Source organism: Parus major, chromosome 7, assembly GCF_001522545.3.
Source record: "Parus major isolate Abel chromosome 7, Parus_major1.1, whole genome shotgun sequence".
NCBI classification, from domain to species: Eukaryota; Metazoa; Chordata; class Aves; order Passeriformes; family Paridae; genus Parus; species Parus major.
The window spans coordinates 34,858,833-34,864,908 of NC_031776.1; positions in this window are offsets into that span (position 1 = coordinate 34,858,833).

The following is a 6,076-nucleotide window of genomic DNA, read 5'->3' on the forward strand; positions in this document are numbered from 1 at the left end:
CATCAAAAATTCCATGTGTGCTTTGGCACTTACTGTGAAAGCTCCTTGACCCTCTGCCTCTGAAGAATCCCTTAAAATACAGTTTGGACTTTTTACTAAGAGGTGGGAGCAGCAAAGTTTGTCATGGTAAGTGTAAAACAAGAGGGTCTGTGTGAACAGCTTTATTATCATGAATTTAACCTGAAATAGGTTATAATTTAAATCATTAACTGTGCTTTTCAGTTTCCTGATAGTCCTAGTAATACTTTATATCTAAATATAATACATATATATATATATAATTTGATGTGATATATATATATGATATAGATAACTCTGTATTACATAGAATATATATTATGAATACCCAGATTTCAAATACATAATAGATATATAGATATAATAGATAATATACTGCAATCATGAATTTCTATATAAAATATGAGACACATTTCTAATATTTTATATAGATATAGAATTTTATATAGATATATATAGATATCTATATTTTATATAGATATATAGATATATTTTTCCATACACTCACACAAACCTGCATCTCCTACACACAAACCAGAATTAAGCCCAAATCTGAATGTTTTATATAGATATAGAATTTTATATAGATAGATATATTTTGTATAGATATATAGATATACTATTCCATACACTCACACAAACCTGCATCTCCTACACACAAAATGCACACAGAATTAAGCCCAAATCTGAATGTTTGCAGGAGGATTTTGTTTTCTCTGCCTGAAGTAGGGTTCACCCATGATATTTCCATTTCCAGTGCCACTAAGTGTGGAGGTGTGTGACCACCGTGCCTGTCGCTGGGGACAGCAAGTTCTTTCATCTCCTTAATGGACATTCCTCTCTGGCCTACCTGACTATAATCCTTTAAATTTTAATTCACTTTACATTTAGCCGAGTCATAAATACCATTTAGGTACCAATATTCTGCTTTATGCAATCCCTAAGGTGGTGCTTTTATTTTAATGAAGCCATTTGCAACTTAAGAGGAAAAAATATTCCATCTTTGATTGAATATATTTGTCAGTTTTATTCCCGACTGGCATTTTTATGTGAAAACTTGAATAAAACTAGGGGATAGCTGCTTACCAACTGGGATAAAAGTTTTAGTCTGTTTTTGCCTTCAAAATTAGCTGAATAAATGGTCTTTGAAATTCATTTTGAAAACATCAAAGTTAACCTCGACTATAATCAAAAATAAAATCCAGAATTAAATTGCATTACAAATGAAAAATTTCCTTGGTTATTTAGTATTTTAGAAGAAATTACACAAGAGCAGATAACAGAACTTTCTATTAAAAATTTTACTTCCATTATTACAGAGAAGCAGCCACTTGCTGCACTTCCCTAATTATATGAGAAACCAAATATTTGAAGAGTCCAAATATTATTTGTTTTTCTCAGGTTTTTTATTGTGGTTTTATTTAGTACCTGCCATTTCAGTGGGGGAAAACAAGTGTGTTTAAACAATCCCTCTTTTCCTTCATGTGCTGATACAGAAAATGAGGAGAATTAAGGTGAAATCACAGAATTGACAGCAAAGTTCCAAAGAGGAATCTGCACAAGACCCTGGAGGACCTCCCTGAAACAGAGTAGGAAGGATTTTATTTTATTTTCAGACCAAAATAAAAGTAGAGCAGCCTGGGATAGTGAAAGGTGTCCCTGCCCATGGCAGGGGTGGAATTGGATGAGCTTTAAGGTCCCTTCAACCCAAACCAGTCTGGGATTCTACCATCACTTCATGTTTAGAAACATTCAGATTATCCAGAAATAAAAGTATCACCCACAGAAATTCCAAACATCATGCTGCAAACATCAATAGAGAATATTAAATTCTGGTTTTCAGCTCCCTTAAAACCATAATTAATTTTTTCCCTCCACATCTCTTCACAACACCTGAAAATGTTTTCCCCAAAAATAGCTGTTGAAAAGTGTCCTGTCAGAAAAACTCTTAAAGACAATTCCAGCTTTAGTTTTATCCTCATAAAACCTGACTGAGGCAGGTAAATGGCTTTATGGCTGTTTTATACACAGAAAATTGCATCACTGATCCCAGAAGGCAGTGAGCTGCCTGGCTCCTGCTGAAATCAGTCTGAGGTAAGCATTTGGAAGATTCCACAAATACCTAATATTGTGCATAAAGCAGATCACAGATCTCCACAGTCAGGGAATGCTGCCTACCTCCAGGTGAACACCACCTTGGTGAGGAAGGGGTCCTCCAGAATAAGTTAAAAAGTCATCAAGAGTTATTAACATCAGCAGTTGTCTAATCCTTACCCCAAAAAAATCTGTTATCTGAGAGGTAAGAAACTTTTTAAAGTATTTTAAGTCTGTTTTATAAAAGTTATTGCAGTATAAACACAGGTTTGCTTGAACACTTCATGATTTTGATGAACTGGTTACTTTTTTTTCCTCATTCATCTGGACACAGATAATTATACACTGACCTGGACAGCACTGCTGCACAAATTTGTGTCCCAACTAACTGTACAGTGCAGATATTTTCACAATTACTGCCAAAATCCATCCTTGGATGTTTAAAACTTTGAAAATCTACCCAGCCTTTCGGTTTCATCTTGACCCACATTATCAGTGTCTCCTGCTCTCTGGGGAAGAGGCAGTGCTGGGAAAACTGAGCACCCCCTGCTCAGCCAAAAGGCTAAAAATGAGATATTGATATGGATTTCCATGGTGCTGCAGAACCTGAGCATCTGTCCCTGGAGACTGGAGAGGCTGGAATACCCTGCTTGGGCACCAGAGCTGTTATCCTGCTTCCATTCACCACCCTGATGGAAAAGAACATTAATGGTTATCACTCTAATTCAGGAATCACCTAGGAAAGTCTTTTGGCTTCAGCAGCAAAAATCTGATTCCACGCAGACTACCACATTCAGTTTGATCCACAGCTCCTGAAGTCAGTGGGAAAAAATGCAATTAATGTCCAATGCAATTGATGGATTGGGTCAGCACTCCAGATTTCTGCACATTCAGATGTCTATTTTTTTCAACCCAGCCAAAATATATTAGAAGTTTGGTTTTAATTAATTGAATGCTAATGAGTGGTGCCAAAATTCACAAGAATGAAATCCTCTTTCCATACATTTCCCTGAGTCTGAGGAGGAGCAGAAGGGCTCTGCACCCATGTGGGCACCGAGGTTCCTGGTCAGACCCAGGGCTATCCAGGCTGGAGCTGCTGTCTGTTCCAACATTTAAAGTGAGCACAAAAGTCTCCAGCAAAGGGATTTAGGTCAGTATTTACATATTTGTCCAGTGACATTATGGGTGCTGTCAGCTAATGCAACAAATGCATTTGTTGTTTTGATTGTTTATGTTTTGGTTGCTTAGGGTTTTAGCTCTGTTTAGATTGTTGATATCTAGCAATGCATACACTTGGAATAAGGGCAAAGGCAAGGTCAGAGCACTGACAGATTCATTTCAGACCTTGCAGAGCTGCTGGATGCTCTTGGGGCAGTTCTTGCACCGACAGATGAGCTCAGGAACAGCTTCTCTCATCACCAGTGAGAGCTGAAGTTCTCATCAAGCAAATATTGTCGGGCAGGGAGAGCAGACAGCAGGTTTTGTCTGGAGTGGATCTTGATGTAAGGACTAGGAGGGAAGTCTGTGATATAACTAAAGCAGGAATAACAGACAGCCCTAGTGAAACTCTGAAAGGTTCCTGCTTGCTCCTGTGAGTCAAAACAATAACAAAAACTAAAGTATTTTTAGAGCAATTATCGGTGTTCTATGTTGAATTTTCCTTCTTTTTTTTTGTTACATGTTTTCCTCTGCTACAAACCAGAGTTATAAATCTGGCTGATTTCCTATAAAAAAGGGATATCCTGCTCAGCAACAAACCCCAAGATTTTCTAGAGGACATGAGCAGAGTTAATTATCCCTGTTTCATGGGTTAAATGAGACACAGCCAGGGTGACCTGACTTGCCTGAAATCCTCCCATCTGACAGGGGTTAGATACTGTCACCTCAGTGCCAGGTCAACATCTCAGGCAGTGAGCAGGACTGCTCACATCTCTCAATTAACCACTATCAGATTTATATATCATTTTATAGAGATGGTTATAAGAGAAGATGGTGGAGTGTATAGCACTCTGGTCTGGCTTTAAATATCACTTTATCTTGGCTGCACCACTTGTTTGTGCTTAGACCAGATTTAAGTTAAAAGCAGATCATGCACATCCATGCCAGATACTGAAATGTCCCATTATTTTAAAATAAATATAATTAAAATGTACACATGCAGTGAAACACCCCAAAAATAGTGTTTTCCTGCACGTGCAGGTTGGATAAATATTTCCCAAACCATCTTTTCCCAAGACTCCACCAAGCATCCTGAGAAAACAATATTTCCAAAGCATCCCAGGGCCATATCTCATCCCTGCGACTTCAGTTCCCTACTGGCAGTCAGGATTGAGTTAAAGACAGCAGGTTTTTGGCTTTTTGTGGCTTAATAAATGTTCATGCAAGTAAACACGGACCAGGATGGGTTTTGTCAAGGACAAACAAATGCTGTGAAATCTGATCAAGCAGTGAGTGCAACCAGTGAGACCTGAAACCACTGTTGGACCCATGGCCAGCCTGGTCAACTCCTTATTTATACCATTTTATAACATGTTTTTCTCAAACTTTTCTCTTTTATTTTATTCCAATCTATCTCTTTTATTGTATTGATTTGTAATCATCCTTGTTACTGTCATTATGCTTTTTAATCTCTTCTAAACACTGATTTAGTTTTCTGATGTCTGCAGCTTGTTTTAACCCAAGATTTTAGCCCAAGTGGTCTTCCACTCATGGCTCTGCAGGTTTACAGTGGCAGAGTTTAAGAAATAAATTGTATTTTCTTCTCTAATCACACAGCACTCACCCTCCAGATGCCCACATGCTGCAGCCAAGAATTTAGGTCAGAAGGAGACACTTTAGGCCCCCTGTCACACCAAACCAAGTGGGCTGTCAATGATTATTAGGAAAACCCACACCATGATCTGCAAGAGAAGATCCTTGCACTACAAGGTGCTGATGCCAAGAGAGATGAAGGAGGTTCCACAGAAAATAACATAAAAGTTGTGTTTTTACCTGTTTACTCTTTAAAAAGGTGTTTTCATCCTCCAAATTAACAATCTCTCTCCCCCACAAGATGCAGATAAGCACCACCATGTTTCTTCTGCACTTCCCAGAGCAATGCTGTCCATAATTACTACAAAAATTGGTGTATTTGGCAATTTCAGTGCTAGAATAAGCGTTTCCTGAAGGGTGTCAGCTTGAGGTTGGGCTATTTATGATACTCCATAACAAAGTGAGACACACAAAGCTGAAGTCATCCCCAAAATCTCCTTTATCTGTCCCCCACAAAATGACCAGTGTAACATGAATGTCACATCACACTCTGCTTCTTCAGAAAGACAGAAAACACTGGAGAAATCCACACTCAGAAATTAATCACTTCAAACTTTAACAAATATCTTCATTTCTGCCCCCACCACCCTTCCTCTGACATGAGACCCTGTGTTACAGAAAATGTAAAATCCCAAAGGAACTAAGAACTTCATCTGGATCTGTCTAAAAGTTGACAAACATTCTGATTTTGTGGAGATAATGTGCTCCAGAGCTGGCATTAACTTTGCTTGATTTTCATTGCCTTACAGCAGCCCAGCTGATTTCCCATCCCTTGTCATTCCCACCAAAGGCAGGGACCTGCAAGGACCCACACTAATCTGATTTGGGCTTTATTTAGGATTTTAAGGCAAATTTACAGACCAAGAGCTGAGACACAAAAGTTACCACAGACTTAAAAACTCCTGTCTGCTCTGCTTCATTTGAATGTTCTTGGGCCACCTCAAAAGAAAGGATAAACCAAGTGAAATTTATTTCTTCCTTTCCTTTCCTTCTTCCTTTCCTTTCCTTCTTCCTTTCCTTTCCTTCTTCCTTTCCTTTCCTTCTTCCTTTCCTTTCCTTCTTCCTTTCCTTTCCTTTCCTTTCCTTTCCTTTCCTTTCCTTTCCTTTCCTTTCCTTTCCTTTCCTTTCCTTTCCTTTCCTTTCCTTTCCTTTC